Source organism: Cervus elaphus, chromosome 4 (genome assembly GCF_910594005.1).
Source record: "Cervus elaphus chromosome 4, mCerEla1.1, whole genome shotgun sequence".
Taxonomy (NCBI): domain Eukaryota; kingdom Metazoa; phylum Chordata; class Mammalia; order Artiodactyla; family Cervidae; genus Cervus; species Cervus elaphus.
In genome coordinates this window covers 3,057,178-3,073,657 of record NC_057818.1, presented here as the reverse complement: position 1 = coordinate 3,073,657, position 16,480 = coordinate 3,057,178, and the positions used below count along the sequence as shown (strand labels likewise).

The 16,480-nt window shown below is 45.0% G+C and overlaps 1 long non-coding RNA gene and 1 pseudogene across 1 annotated transcript in view; one reads left to right on the top strand and one right to left on the bottom strand.

The window, feature by feature from the left end:
• LOC122691472 overlaps positions 1-9,667 on the top strand; it is a 78,567-nt gene extending 68,900 nt beyond the window's left edge. The window contains exons 2-3 of the long non-coding RNA XR_006340416.1: positions 7,422-7,864; positions 9,520-9,667. This is a non-coding gene — a long non-coding RNA (uncharacterized LOC122691472). The remainder of the gene's footprint in view (positions 1-7,421; positions 7,865-9,519) is intronic.
• Positions 9,668-14,613: 4,946 nt separating this feature from the next.
• On the bottom strand, positions 14,614-14,787 carry LOC122693016 (annotated as a pseudogene).
• Positions 14,788-16,480: the final 1,693 nt, after the last annotated feature.

Sequence of the window (16,480 nt, the reverse complement as noted above, 5' to 3'; positions counted from 1 at the left end):
TTCTTCAGACTTCTTGATGGCTCTGAGCCACGCTTACCACTTTACTGGTGAGTAGCCCAACAAGTCCAGGGAATGATCACTCTGAGCGGGGAGGGCGTTGGAATCATGCCCACTGGTCAGTGGTGGGGTTCAGGTCCATACCTTCCCTGCTCTGTAACCCTGGGAAAACTATTTTAGGCCTCTGTGTCCCTGTGTCCTGATCTGTAAGCTAAGAGAAGGAAACAGGACTCAGTGAGTGAACAGGTTATAGGGCCCACTACAGCATCTGGCACTAGGGGGTAGCATTTTCCATTATTTTTATTTTTACATTGGAACACACTCACACTCACACACACACACACACACACACACACCCCCACACACACACCCCCCAGATGTGAGACCTGGTTTTGCAACTGAAAAACAAGGGCAGGTCAGTTGACACCTCTGAGCCCCAGTTCGCTCATCTGGAAACAGGGACCAAAATAGAAACAAGAGCGAAACAATAGAGGTGGGGTCTCCCATGGAGTGGAGCCCCTTCCCGGTACCAGTGAGTGAAGTGCTCTACATGCGTTGTCTTGGTGAGGTTATTAAACGAAGTAATGTTCATGGAAGTAATTTAGTACAGTGTCTGCCACACAAGTTACACTGCATAAATGTGAGCTAATGTGATTAGCAGCTGTGGGGCACAGTGATTGCTCTGGTCTCATCCTCTATCACTGTCTGTGCACACATATGTGCACGCACACACACAGAGAGTTAAAAATGTTTGTATTTCTCTTGTATAATTTAATTCTCCGATCACTTAGATGAGGGTAAGGATTCTCACAAGTTGTTTTTTCTCCTTTTAGGATCCATAGTGATAGACGGCCAAATCATAGCCTCTAAACATTCTTTGCTCCTCCAAGCTTCTTTTGAGCACACATAACTCGATGTATTCTAGAGCTCGCCCTGCGAGGTGTTTCTGAAAGCACGGTGGAGAGTGACATTGCTTGTCGGTGGCAAGTACTGTCACTGCCTGGTGCTCATTGACTGGCTGCCTCTTTTGCTCTGTGCTAAGCAGGAAGAAGACAGTCTCTCCCCAGGTGTCCTACAAACTGCTTGCACTGGCTGCCTCCCAGTCTGCTCATAAAGTGGAAGAATGCAGCCTGTGAGTTGAGCTTCTGCCATACGGGTTGTGCTGGGCTACTGCATTTGTGAGACTCTGAATGACACAGGAGACCCAACTCCTGGGTACGAGAGGAGGAGATCACATACAAATAAGAACAATCCTTATAGTGTGTGTAATCAGTGACTGTTAGGGCTACTAAAATGCATAGTGTGGAATATCATGCCATTTGATCAGGCTTTAAAAATGTCCAGAGAAATGCATCTGAATAAAGAGTGCATGTGCTTTTGTGTGTGCTAAGTCGCTTCAGTCATGTCTCTTTGTGACCCCACAGACTGTAGCCCACCAGGCTCCTCCGTCCATGGGATTCTCCAGGCAAGAATACTGGAGTGGGTTGCCATGCCCTCCTCCAGGGGAGCATCTTGACCCAATGATCAAACCTGCGTCTCTTAGGTCTCCTGCATTGGCTGGCAGGTTCTTTACCACTAGCACCACCTGGGAAGCCCAAAGAGTGCATGAACAGAGTAAAAATAGTAACAGCCTCCAAAATTAATGAAATAAAAGAACAGTAGCAGTTAATATTATTGAGCATTTACTAGTCACAGGCACCTTGCAGACATTTCGGTCACCACTGCTCTGTGAGTGTTATTATTATTCCAGATTTACAGATGAGAAGATGGAGTCTTGCAGAGGGAAGGTGCCAATGTAAGGGCACACACTGCTAAGCTCACACTACACACCTGCAGGTGACGGAGCCAAGGTCTGACCCCAGACTCTGGAGATCTAGAGCTTCCCAGTTTGCAATGGGAAGTAAGTCTGCCAGTGCTCATGTCTAGTAGGCATAAAAAAACACGGGTTTGCTGAATGAATGAATGAATGAGTGTCCCTGGGGGTGGGGGGGGGTAGGTATTTTGCTTATTTCAGTCTGTTTCCCAGTGCTCAGGCCACAGTAAGCTCTCAAAAAGGTCTCCACACTCAGCCCCACCTCCTTCTTATGATCAGCCTGAAGGAGTGCTTGCTGGCTTGCTGATTGCCTTCTGCAGACCTCAGAGGAGGCCCGTCTGGACTGTGCATGAGGGCGGGTTCAGCTGCTGTGGGCACTCGGATTATGTGACAGCTGGCTTGATGCTGAGCAGGGCAAAGGGCACACAGTTGCAAAAGCCAGATGGCTGTTTCTGAATCCAATTCCCTCCTGCTGCCAACCTGCTCTGAAATACAATCCATCACTCACCATGATAGATGTCTTTGAACTTGGGAGCTTGGCTCTTGAGAAGTACAGGAGGGAAATTGAATACCGACCATCCCTCCTTCCCCAGAGAGGTTCCCTTGTGACTTGAGATGGCAATAGCTTGGAAAATGATGTCACAGCTCATATTAGAGCTGAGCGAACATGAGGCACTGATGTCCCCCCCACCGCCCCATGCATGGCTAGGATGACCCAGGACACAGTCACCCATGTCTCCATCAGCACCCCAGTCTTAACGACGGCTTTGGTTAGGAAATCAGAAATTCCTGAGGGCCTGGGGATCAGGAAGTCCAGTGAATAAGTAGAGGTGGGGTGGGTTCATATGAAGATGCAATGGGGAGAGAACAAGGGAGAGATCCTGAAAGCCCAGCATGGCTGAATAGATACTACAAGTAGACCTCTCTTTACATTCTGGTTGTAAATATGTACTCATTTTGAAAGTGTTTGTATGTAAATTAAATTATTATTTAAATTACTATTAAATTAATTTAAAGTAGTATTTTCTTATTATTACAGTAATACATGCTTGATTAGTTGCGGTCCTTCTTGTAACAAATAATTATGAAAGTTGCTCAGTCATGTCCAACTTTTTGCAACCCCATGAACTATACAGCCCATGGAATTTTCCAGGCCAGAATACTAGAGTGGGTAGCTGTTCCCTTCTCCAGGGGATCTTTGCAACCCAGGGATCAAACCCAGGTCTCCTGCATTGCAGGCGGATTCTTTACCAACTGAGCTATGAGGGAAGCCTGTACCAAATAATAGAAACCTTCAAACTTGTCCAAGCAAAAAAGAAAGCAAAGCTAAATAGAATGGGTGATTCTGGTTCCAATCAGCTGTGCCCCAAGGAGGCAGAGCCACGAGAGTATAAAAGGGTTACTTAGGGCTCCTCCCTGTGGATTTGTATGATGGAAAGGGGAAATCTGTGTGACAGAAAGGGGGTCTGTAGAGAAAGGGGAAAGTGAAAGTGAAAGTCACTCAGTCTTGTCAGACTCTCTGTGACCCCATGGACTATACAGTCCATGGGATTCTCCAGCCAGAATACTGGAGTGGGTAGCCGTTCCCTTCTCCAGGGGATGTTCCCAACCCAGGAATCGAACTGCGGTCTCCTGCATTGCAGGCGGATTCGTTACCAGCTGAGCCACCAGGGAAGCTCCCAGAGGAAGAGGGGTGGAAGCTTATTGGCTGGACAAATGCACCCAAAGGAGAGCATGACAATTTTTGCTCTTTGCAAAGATTTATGAAAATACCAGAAAAAAAAAAAAAGAGAAGAAAATGAAGCATTTGGTTTCTTCCACTGCCTATCATATCATTTTAGAACATATCAAACATTTTTCTTCAGTGGTTATGTTTCACTAGCTCATAGCAGCTCCGGCAAGCTGTTTATTAGTCCAATTCTGTTGAACATTTACTATGGACCTGGTGCCATTCTGAGTGACAGCATACTACAGTGAGCAAGATAGACAAAGTTCTGTCTCTCAAGGAGCTTAGACCCCAAGGAGGGGAGTAATGGACTTGTAAAGCCGCAGCTGAGATCATTCACAAAGTATACATACTGCGAAGGAGAACAGGGAAGGGGACCTCAGAGAAATTCAGGGGAGGCCTTGCTCCTCTCAGAGAGGCAGCAGTGAGTGGTCCCGTGAAGCAAGATCTTAAATCCCAGCCAGGAACTGAAGTGGGTAGCTTGGATCAAAACCTGGAATCCTAGCCACCAGACCAGCAAGGGCTACATTACCTGTCTCAGGAAATGTGAACAGAAGGCTACTTGTAAATGGCCTGGGGCCCCTTTATCTCTTCCTCAGTGCTGAGGAGGCATACGTGTCCTGCTGGAGGTCAGTGGCCCCGGGAGAGGAAGGAAGGGCATCGCGGCCCGGAGCAGCGTGAGTCTGAGCCGGCGGGCGGCCGGGGGTGTGGGGCACAGCGATGCTGCGTGGGCACAGTGATGCTGCGTGGGCACAGTGACGCTGCGTGGCCACAGCTCAGGGAGAGGCAGAGATTCTGGGATGGAGTCAGGGAGGTGGGGACGAGCTTGGAGAGACAGCAGTGAGCGGTGGCCTGAAGGGAGATCTTGGTTCTCTGCCCAGACCTGGGCAGCCTGGGTGAGAACCTGGAATTCTAGCTGCTAGTGTCCCAGGGGCTTGAGGCTAGAAGCAGAGGTCCTCCATCGAAAAATGCATTTTTCAAGGAGGCAAAAACTGTAAAACAGGTGCAAAGTTTACTGTTAGAGACAGCACAACACGTGGGGGAGCACACAGAGAAAGAGCTTGTTCATTTAGGAAAGACTCAGGCAGAGATACACACCCGGAGAGAAAGAGCGTGGGCAAGCCCCCTAATGAGGAGGACTGCAGTAAAGAGGCAGTTAAGTCATTTATATGCGGCAGTTCTTCCAGGTCTTTGCTTGCCTTTGGCCAATTATTTGGTTTCTTTTTCCACACCTGACCTGCTCTAGCACCCTCCCTAACAAACGCACACAACTTTTTTCCAAGATGGATTCCAGCCCAGAGGCCTAAGGGGGGAGGGGGCTTGGCATCACCTATTATAGGGTGGCATCCCCCTCCCTTCTGATCCCCAAGGGGCCTTTCTGCGCATGTGCAGTGCCTCCCTTGCCCCACGGATGGGAAATAAGTGACTTTTTGATTGTTTACTCAAACGGGGTTTGGTCCCTCTCTGTCCCTGCCGTAACTGTTCTCTTAAAAGTGGCCAGCTGAGGCAAAATCCAGCTATTTACTTTGTTTTGTTGTCATTTCCATCTTGAAGTGTGAACAGGTGGCCTGTTGTAAATATCTAGCCTAGAGCCCACTCGCCTTCTTCTTCGGGACATGAAAGCAGGAGGCTGGTTGTAAATGCTTAGCCTGGATCCCGTCTAGCTCCTGACTCAGAAAAGGATGGACCTCCCTGCTGGTCTGCTGGTTCAGAATCCACCTGCCAATGCAGGGGAAACAGGTTAGATTCCTGGTCTGGGAGGATTCCACATGCCACAGGGCAACTAAGCCCACGCATCACGACTACTGAAACCCGCACATTCTAGCGCCCATGTGCCAGTTACTGAGCCCGCGTACACTAGAGCCCGCGCTCCACAGTAGGAGAAGCCTCGCAGCCGGAGGCCAGTGCGCCAAGCCGGAGGGCGGCTCCCTGCTCGCCGCAGCTAGAGCCCGTGTGCAGCAAGGAAGGCCCAGTGAAGTGAAGACAAATAAACAAGCAAGTAAATAACTTACTTACAAGGATGGGTTTACGCAGATTTGAGGGCGCAGCTATGGGACCTGATTGATGTTTCAAAAATTAAGTCCATCCCTTTCTCAAGTCTTACCTGGGAGACACTAAGGGAGTATTATTAAGAATACCAATGCCTGGGTCCCACCCAAGTGTTATATTAAAGTATTTGAAAGAAGAGTCTAAAACTCAGCATTTTAATTTACTTTTTTTCACATTTAAAATAAACCTTATTACACATTTTGGCAAGTTTTGACAAATACATGCAAATACTAATGCAAATGCATAAATTTCCCCAATCAAGATATAGTATATTTCATAACCCAGAAAGATTCCCTCACATCTCTTTGTAGTCTCACCATCCTCTCCTGGCCCCAAGCAACCACCAATATATTTTGCGTCTCTATAGATTAGTGTGTCCAAGTTAGAGTTTCAGGTATATAAAATTAATTAGTCCATACTCTCTGTGTCTGGCTTTTGTCATTCAACATAATGGTTTTGAGATTCTTCTATATTGTTGCCAGAATGTACCTTTATATTGCTGAAAAGCATTCCGCTGTATGGATGTGCCACAATGTATTCACCTGTTGATGGCTGCTTGCATTGTTTCCAATTTGGGGCTCTTAGGGATAAAGTTGCTACAAGCATTTATGTGCAAGTATGGATATATAGTTTTTACTTCCGTTGAATAAATATTCAAGAATGGAAATATTAGGTTACAAGGTTAAGTGTATTTTTAACCTTTTTTTAGACTGTCAAATTGTTATCCAAAGTGATGGTACCATTTTACACACCCACCAGAAGTGTATAAGAGTTCCAGTTGCTTACACTCTTGCCAACAGTTGCTATTATTAATTTTAGCTATTCTGGTATGTATACATCAATTATTTTATGAGCAGTGGCAACTCTGGTGGCTCAGTGGTAAAGAATCTGCCTGCAATGCAGGAGATGCGGGTTCAATCCCTGGGTAGGGAAGGTCCTCTAGAAAAGGAAATGGCAATTCAGTATTCTTGCCTGGGAAATCCCATGGATAGAGGTGCCTGGTGGGCTACAGTCTACGGGTTGCAAAAGTCGGACACAACAGTGACTAAACAATAGCAACAACAATGATTTTGTTTTTTCTCTGAAATATCTTTGCCTGGCTTTGGTATTAGGTATTCCTGCTTTCACAAAACTTAGCTGGGATGTGTTCCCTCATCTTCTGTTTTCTAGAAGAGTGCGTGTAGAGGTGGAGCATGGCGTTATTTCCTCCTTAAATGTTGGATAGACGCACAAATGGAGCCATCTGGTTGGTGGCTGGTTTTCGTCGATGTGCCACCTTCTCTCTTCACCCTGATGACCGAGCACTGTGGGTCTTTTCCAGAGAGGTGAATCGATTGGGAAGCCCATGGAATGTGGGCCTCCTCAACTACTGGGGATCTCTAGGGCTTGAGGAGTGCTCTGGGTGGGGAGGGAGCCGCGGTGCTATTGGAAAATGTGTCTCATGTTAGCATTTCCGACAAATTGCCTGAAAGAATCTGAAAAGGGACCTGAGTTTCTAAGCCTCTACTATTTGTTGTGATTCCTTTCTTTTTAAAAATTCTGATCAGATGTTTATTTTCACACCAAATTTTGTATTTGTAATTTTACAGTCTTTTTCTTAAAGTGAACCCCGATTTTTTTTAACTTATTAAGGGTAATTGTTTTACAGAATTTTGTTGTTTTCTGTCAGACTCCAACATGAATGAGCCACGGGTATACATGCATCCCCTCCCTTCTGAACCTCCGCCCCGCCTCCCGCCCCATCCCAGGCCTCTGCTCTGCCCAGACTCTGCACGGTTTACTCTTAGCAAATAGAGTGCGCACTTGCTGAGAGCCCCTTTGCTTTCTCCCTTCCAGCCCCACAGGTCCCACTCCTTGCTGCAGCTCCTGACTACACACCGAGCCCAGCGTGTTTGATTCTGCGGGTGGCAGGTGCCCCGTGTGGCTGGTTACAGACTCTGCTCCCGAATGTCTTGCTGTCTGCTACCCACTGCACTGAAGAAGGGAGGAAAAGTATGCCCTCGGGAGCTGACCTGGTGATGGATGTTGGCAAGGCTCTCAGTCTGGACTTTGGAAGAGAAGTTCTCTTTGTCAGAAACCTTCAACAAAGTGGTCTTGAAGTGATCAGGGAAGGCTGCCTGAAGGATGCGGAGCTGGAGGCTGAAGGGGAGCAGGATGTGTGCTGGAAGAGAGAGAAAAGAAGAGCAAGCACTGAGTGATGGGGAGAGGGTCCGGGGAGGTCCTGGCCTGGAAACGAGGCAAGGGGCTCGGAGGGCAGCTGCCGGCTGGAGGAAAGGAAGGTGTGTGGGCGCCAGGGCGTGGTCTGGGTGAGGGCACACACTAGGGGGTCTCCAGAGTGCAGACAGATCGCTTTTTCCCTTCTGGCTAAGGAAAGTTTCACATCTCAGCTATTTTCACAGGAGTTTTATATATATATATATGTGTGTGTGTGTATATATATGTATATATGTATATGTACATAGGTATATTTTAAATTCATGTGCGCATGATGATAAATTCAAATAGCACAAAGGGTCAGTGAAATATAGGTCTCCTTCTCCTCCCTGTCTCCATCCCTAGTTCTCGCCTCAGGGACAGCCACCCTCACCACTGTGCAGCTTTCCGGGGTGCTGTATGCAAAGAGCGCCCTTACACACTTGGAACCACTGCTTTGCACCATGCCTGTCCCCTTGACCTTTATTTTGAAGAGAGTTCCATCCGGCGTGTCTACATCTACCCCCAGAGCTGCCTGCGCTGGTCAAGGAGCGGAAAGCTCTGCTCTGGAGTCGGGCAGAGCTGGGCTTGTTGCCTGGCCTCAGTGTCCCCATCTGTGAAACCAGGTGGATGATGGCCCCTCCTCACGGCTGTTGTGAGGATGAACTGAACGTGTCTAAAGCTTAGGTACAGAACCAGGCCCCAAGAACTCCTCATGGCTGGGGGCTGCTGGCACTCACAGAGAGAACGCGGGCCAGGGGCCTGCTGCCTTCTCCCCCACCTTCTCGAGACAGAAACAGACTCCCTGTCCGTGTGTCCGTCCTGCAACTGGCCCTGCCCCCTGGCCCCTTCTGTCTGAGATGCATTCTACCATCACCACCCCTCAGCTCCCTCATGATCTTTGTGGCTCCTGGGGACGGAATGCCAGTTAAATGTCATCCAGGCCTTTCTCTGCTTATTTAGACTCTGAAATTGGACCCTTTCCAAGCAAGAGCGACAGCGAGCTGGGAAGGCATTTTGGGCTCTGTGCAAGCGGGTTTCTCTCCCTCCATTCAGCTGGCCGTGTGGTCAACGGCTTTGTGCAGAAACAGCACCATGCTGGGGTCCCTTGTGGAGATGAAAATCAAGGGATAAATATACAGGTTTAATAATATTCTGTCATTTTGACAGTCTCCGCTGCTTGTCTGTGATATTTTAAATCCACTTTGCCTGCTTCCAACATTAAGAACTTCTGATGAAGTTTTACCAGGAAGATAATATCTTTATATAATGGCCTTGTACTATGTCTGTGGTTCTAAACACAAATTTATTTGCTTTTATCACTTTGACTAAAGAGAGAGAAAATGAACCATTAGAAAAAAGGCTTCCATAACACCCCCTCCACACACACACCCTTTAATTTTCTCCTGGAAGCAGCAGTTCCTTTCTCTTTTATCTTTCCATTCTGAGCGCACAGGCACAGCTCTATTATCTGTTCCAGTGCTGCCTTTGAGGTTAATATTTCAGCTCAGTCCTTCCTTTAGCTGTGGAGATGAATTAAATTAGTGCCAGCAGAAGGAGTGAATTAAATAAACTGTAAAATAATGCCCAGTTTCCCTGTGTTCCTTTGCTATTCTGGTACCCCAGTAATTTTTTAAAATGAATTCTATTGGGATCTGCAAAGAATTGACTTTATCTACTGAAAAATAGAAATTCAGACTGCTCAGATTGTTGTTCAAACTGTGTTCATTCGTTCATTCAGTAACCGTCTTGCAACCCCTAGAGGGCATCTTATCTCAAAATTGAGGTTGCATGAGAGAGGAGTCCAGAAAAAAAGGTCAAGTTCTGATGACACTGGTCCAGCCCTTGGATCCAGCTATGCCTGAAGTCTTAACCTGGGACATTTTGGAGGTAAAAATCCCTTTTTTGCTTGTCAGTTTGCTGAAACTATCTGCATCTTGGAATCAAAAGTTATCTAGTGGATATAAAAGTACATATATCAATTCAAGAACAGGATGGAGCTGGGTGCAAGGAGGACCATAGCTCTCGTTCAGCCACAGGTGTTAAGCACAGCGGTCCAGGCAGTGAGGGCCATTCCACCAGTGGTAGAGAACGTAGCCAGCACTGAAGACCAATGCTTGGAGGCAAGTCAGAATACCAGAAGGAAAACGAGGAGGGTGGAGCCAGCATGTGAATGCCCTTCACACCCGGCTTTGCTGACATCTTGTGTGTGACCAGAAAAATCACCCTCTCCAGCCACTGGACCTTGGTCTCCCAGCCTGTTGTAGTAACATTTGCTAAGTGCTTACCATGTGCCAAGCACTCGGGCAAATGTTTCTTCACAGCATCTCTTCGGATCCCCCTGACTACCAGCAGGTATCGCTCTTGTGCTTCACTCTCAACAAAGGGGCAGAATTGGATTGACCACAGGAAACTGCAGCTCTGGGACCTGACGTGTTTGAGGCAGGAGGTGACAGCATCCCTTAGAGGCAGGTGAAAGCAGGAGGACACACCGATTTAATGAAGGAGCTCCAGTATCCACTCTGGAGCTTCCAGAGCCTGCTGCTAGAGCTGTTTCTTAAAACTGCTCTGAAGCATCAAGATCGTGGGAATTTGTTTGTTCTTTTGGGGGGAATTTTTGGAGCTGTCAGTGGGTTAAGGTGAGAGGTAAAAAGAATGTGGGGAAAATCAGCCCATTAAGAATTAATATTTCTCTTTATTTTAATTAGACTCTTTCCTCTATAGGCAGGTAGAAGGACAGAGCCTTCAGAGAACTGTTTGTTGTCTTAAAAAAAAAAAAAAAAAAACCCTCTCATGCAATCAGTAAAATAATTAAGGAGCATTATTTTTTCGCAGCAAAGGAAGCTAATTATTTCAGGCTCGTGCTGATTGGTCCATTTTTTTATGAGCAGTTTTAAAGTGTTTGATGCATTTTATGAACCACTTGTGAACAGTCCCAACAATGACGGGGTTGGGGGTGGGGTGTCACTGTGCAGGGATGCTTCCCGAATCCAGACTGACACGGTCAGAGCCCGCTTCTCCCATTGTGCTTCTGTCATTAACCAAAAGGAGTTCTTGGTGGAATATAAGGAGGAGGTTACAGAGAACTTACTATACTTCAGACTCAAGCCCAGCCCTCTTTCTGGGAATGTGTCTGCAGCATGTCCCCGGTAGGCAGGACAGCCTTTCCTGGTTCCACCCTCTATGCTTAGGCCACCCAAGATGACTGTTCCCTTGCTCTCTGTACATTCCCTGCTCAACTAGAGCCTGCTCATGACTGACCCTCCTACATACTCGCCCAGGACCCAGCTAATGGCTGCTTGAGCTTTATTTTACTTTATTTTTTGGCCACATGACATGCAGGACCTTAGTTTCCCAACCGGGGACTGAACTTATGTCTCCTGCAGTGGAAGCAGATGTTTTACTGGGACTTTTATAGATATTTTTGTACTCTGATGCTGTTACAAGAAGTGCTTCATCACCAAGAAAATTTATCGACAGCCTATGGAAGCTGTTAGAACAGTTCCACATCAAGATGATAGCTATGCAAGGGTTCCAGCCTGTACCAACTCAAAACAAAGACGCTATCCTGGCCTTGGGGCCCCTAGATTAGGCACCCAGAGATTTCTACTCCTTGACAGGCAGGACTGACACTCCTACTCAGACATGAAGTGGTCACAGAAGACAGACCATCTCCCCTCTGCTTCCCATAAAATATGGGACTAAAATCTCTGAGGAGGGAACGAAACAGGAGGGACAGGTGCAAGGTACAACCTTCTGAAAAATGATGCAGCCATAGGACATTACAAAAACTGCTTAGGACCAGCTGGGTCCAAGAAGGTGAAAGATTCTGACTTCTAGTAGACATTGAGCCTCATTATATGCTTATTGTAACACATTAGTATTCTAAATGACAGACCAGAGCCACGACAACTCTGAGATCAATCATAAGAGGTCAAAAAGTGGGCAGTGGTCTAATTCCTGGAAATCCCCACCCCTTCTCTGAAATAGTTGGAATAATCCTCCCATTCCTTAGCCTATGAAATTACTGAGTCCCTAAAACTAACCACCCCATATTTCAGGGCCTCTTGTCTTCTGAGATGCCCGACACTCTATCTGTGGAGTGTGTTTCTGTCTAAATAAATCCACTTCTTACTTATCACTTTGCCTCTCACTGAGTTCTTTCTGCAACAAGACATCAAAGACCTGAATGTCATTAAGTCCTGAGACCAGGTGTGTGATCTCAATTGAAGCACAGCAGTTTCAAGTCTGGGTGCAGGGTCTCACAAGCACTATTCTTGTCACGTAGCGAAGCCAAACAGTGAGTGTGTAGCAGAGAGAGTATGGGCCTGGGGAGGAGGGGGCTTACCTTCCAAAACCCCTTGAACTCCCCAAAGGATTTCACAAAACATTTTTAAAGTCCAGGTGAGGGAGGAGGGGTGTCCCAGGAGACATAATCAGCTCGTGCACAAGTCTCTGCTTGATTGATGGTGATTAATCCTTAGGTGCCAGGAGTTAATTTCTTCCATTTGGTGGTGATTTTTAGCATCTAAAAAACTCAGGAATCATGCATCAGATACTATTATCTAGGAACTTCAGAGAGTGCTAAAGCAGGGGATATGGGGAGGAGTCTGTCCCAAGAAGGCCCAACACAGTCCTGCTTGCTTCTTTTTTTTTTTGCTAATATTTATTTATTTATTTGGCTGCACAGGTTTTAGCTGTGGCTTTGAGCTCTTCATTGCATTATGTGGGATCTTTTGTTGAGGCACACAGACTTGCTAGTTGTGGAAGACAAGCGCACTCATCAGGAGATGGTGGCACACAGGCTTAGCTGCTCTGTGGTAGGTGGGATCTTAATTCCGAATCAGGGGTTAAACCCGCACCCCCTGCATTGCAAGGCAGATTCTTTTTTTTTTTCCAGAATTAACATTTTATTATGGAAAATACAAAATATATAGAAGAGTCAGAGAAGAGTATAATGAATCACCCACTTCAACGATGATCAATAAATAGTTTGCCATTCTTGTTTCATCCATCCCTAGTCCACTTGTTTTGTTTGAGTTTTTTAAATCTTTAAAATATTTATTTATTTATACAACTGAAATATGATGTAAAATATTATGTTAGATTTAGTCAAACTACATAGTGATTCAATATTTACATAATATTAGGAAATGATTGATCACCACAATAAGTCTAGTGACCATTTCTTTCCAAAGTTGTTACAATATTACTGGCAATATTCCTTATGCTACACATTACATCCCAGTGACTTATTTATTTTATAATCGGAAGTTTATACCTCTTAATCCTGTCACGTATTTGCCCAACCCCCAAACGCCCTCCCCTCCGGCAACCACCTATTTTTCTCTTTAAGTCTGCTTCTGCTTTGTTCTGATTTTTAGATTCCACATGTACGTGAAATCATATGGTATTTGTCTTTGTCTGATTTACTTCACTTAGATGATACCCTCTAGGTCTGTCCATGTTGTCATAAATGGCAAGATTTCATTTTATAAAATGGCTGAGTAATATTCCATTGACTGTATATACCACATCTTTTTTATCCACTCATCACATGCTTAGGTTGTTTCCATATCTTGGCTCTTGTAAATAATGCTGCAAGGAATATTGTTGTATATCTTTTCACATTAGTGATTTTGTTTTCTTTCAATAAGCACCCAGAAGTGAAGTTGCTGCATCATATGGTAGTTCTATTTTTAATTTTCTTCACATCCTCTCAATGTTTGTTATTTGTTGTCTTTTTGATAATAGCCATTCTGAGAGATGTGGGGTGATATCTCATTGTGTTTTTTATTTTTATTTTTTTAATTAATTAATTTATTTTCATTGGAGGTAATTACTTTACAGTATTGTAGTGGTTTTTGCCATACATTGACATGAATCAGCCATGGGTGTACATGTGTCCCCCATCCTGAACCCGCCTCCCACCTTCCTCCCCATCCCATCCCTCTGGGTCATCCCAGTGCACCAGCCCGAGCACCCTGTCTCATGCATCGAACCTGGATTGGCGATCTGTTCACATATGATAATATACATGTTTCAGCGCTATTCTCTCAAATCACCCCACCCTCGCCTTCTCCCACAGAGTCCAAAAGACTGTTCTATACATCTGTGTCTCTATTCTTGAGCCAGGCTTTTGTGATTCAAGGGAGGCCTGGGAGAGTGCAACTGTTTTACAAACTGGAGGCAGGTGGTGACATGGGGGGAGGGGTCTGTCCCAGGAAGGGCCCCATTGAGTCCTGCTGGTTACCAAATGTCAGATAATTGTTCTCGCATTCCTCTTCTTTTCAAACCCGAGGAAACATGTTAGAGAAGAAAGGGCATGGAAATATATATATATGGAAATCTTTAAAATATTCCTGCTAGGGTTGCCAGGTATAATGCAGGACTCACAGTAAAGTCTGAATTTCAAATAATGACAAATAATTTGAGAATAAGATTTAACTGAATATCCTACATTTCTAGATGCTATATTTGGCAACTCTAGTTCCTACCTTTTGACTCTAAAATCTCACTTCTGGGAATCTACAATACACCCAATGGTAAGAAAATGATTAAGTAAATTAGGATATATCTACTTGATTGATTTTTATGGTGTCATAAAAATGTTTTTGAAGAATAAACAGATAGGAGAATGCTTATGAAATAATGCTAAAAGAAAAAAAGATGGAATAAAATTATATGAAAAGTGTTTATAACTAAAAATTATCCTTAAATATAGAAAAATGGACAGGAAAATTGGTAAATGTTTATAGTGGTTGTACTGGATACTTAAATTATGGCTTTTTTTTTCTTTCTACTTATATACATACCCCATATTTTCTATTACGAGCAAGAAATACTTAGTTCCAAAAAGTACTTTTCTATATTCATGACTTGGGGCAGGAAGACAGTGGCTCAGTGCCAGGACCCTTGGATTCTCATGCTGGTGTGCACTTCTTTCAATTAGCAATAATCGCGCCTCGGATAAACCTCATTGGCTACGACGCTGCCACTGTGCAAAGCTTGGTGTGCACTCTGACTCACCCTGGGAAAAGTGACTTCAAATTTTGGGGCCCAAGTTTTTTCATCTGTTAGATGAGTGAAATGGGGACACTGGCCTATATACCCCCAAATTGCTCTATGATTCTCATTCTTCTGCCTCTTCTTTTTCGTGCGTGCTTTTCTGTTTGCCCCTTTCTTCCTTCTCTTAATTTCCTCCTCCTTTCCTTTTTCTTTTCCTCTTATCTTTCCCGCTCTCTGACCTGCCTCATTGTCAAAACTCTTCTCATGCAAACATCAGATAGCAGCAAAATTCCAACCAGCCTATAAAATCAAGACGATTTATTCCTCTCGGAATAAATTTCATGAAGTCAAGGGAAGCATAACTTCAGGGATGGCATGGTCAGGGCACTCTGTTTCCCTGAAGCTCTCCCTGGGCCCTTTTCCGCTGGCTTTGCCCCTGAGTTAGTGCTACCTCGATGGTTCCCAGGTTCTGGATTTCTTGCTGTATGGTAGCACCACTAGCCAGTCCCGAAGGTGAGAATGTTTCTGTCTCTACGTCCCAGAAGAGCCCTTTGACTTGTTTTGTTTGGATAGGCCTAAGATTTGTTTTGATTGGATAGACCTAGTTCACATGCCATCTCTGAACTAATGACCAGGTCTGGGGTGTGAAATGTCATATTTCTTTAAACCACTCAAAGTGTTGCAGAGAAGAAGACAATTCTGACTTCATGTTGGAAACTGTTTCTTTGACTTGCTTTTCATTGCTTTTGTTATTATAATCACACATAATAGCCCGCCTCAGGGGACAAATTGTCTACATCTGTTGGATCATAGAAAAAGCAAGGGATTCCAGGCTTCATCGACTATGCTCAAGCCTTTGACTGTGTTGATCACAACAAACTGAAAAATTCTTAAAGAGATGGGAAAACCAGACCACCTTACCTGCTTGTTGAGAAATCTGTATGCAGGTCAAGAAGCAACAGTTAGAATTGGACGTGGAACAACAGACTGGTTCAAAATTGAGAAAGGAATACGTCAAGGCTGTGTATTGTCACTCTGCTTATTTAACGTCTATGCAGAATACATCATGAGAAATGCCAGGCTGGATAAATCACAAGCTGGAATCAAGATTGTGTGGAGTAATATTAGTAACCTCAAATATGCAGATGATACCACCCTAATGGCAGAAAGCAAAGAGGAACTAAAGAGGCTCTTGATGAAGGTGAATGAGGAGAGTGAAAAAGCTGCCTTAAAACTCAACATTCAGAAAACTAAGATTATGGCATCCAGTTCCATCAATTCAGTTCAGTTCAGTTGTTCAGTCATGTGTCCAACTCTTTGCCATCCTATGGATGAGATGGTTGGATGGCATCATTGACTCAATAGACATGAGATTAAGCAAACTCCAGGAGATAGTGAAGGACAGGGAAGCCTGGCATGCTACAGTCCATGGGATTATGAAGACATAACTGAGCCACTGAACAATAATGAGGACCCTGCCCCTCTGCCTGACTGTAAACTAAAATATCTTTGTTCAACTTATAGAGGGAGAAGAGATTGACACACCTCCTCTAAAGGCTGACTCTTCCCACAGATGTTTTGCAAGACTGGAGACCCTTTTTACTTTACTTCCTCACTGCCTCTCCCTCTCTATTCTGCCTTTTGCCTTTAATTACTCATTGCTTTTCTTTCTCTCTCTGACTCTATAAAAGAAC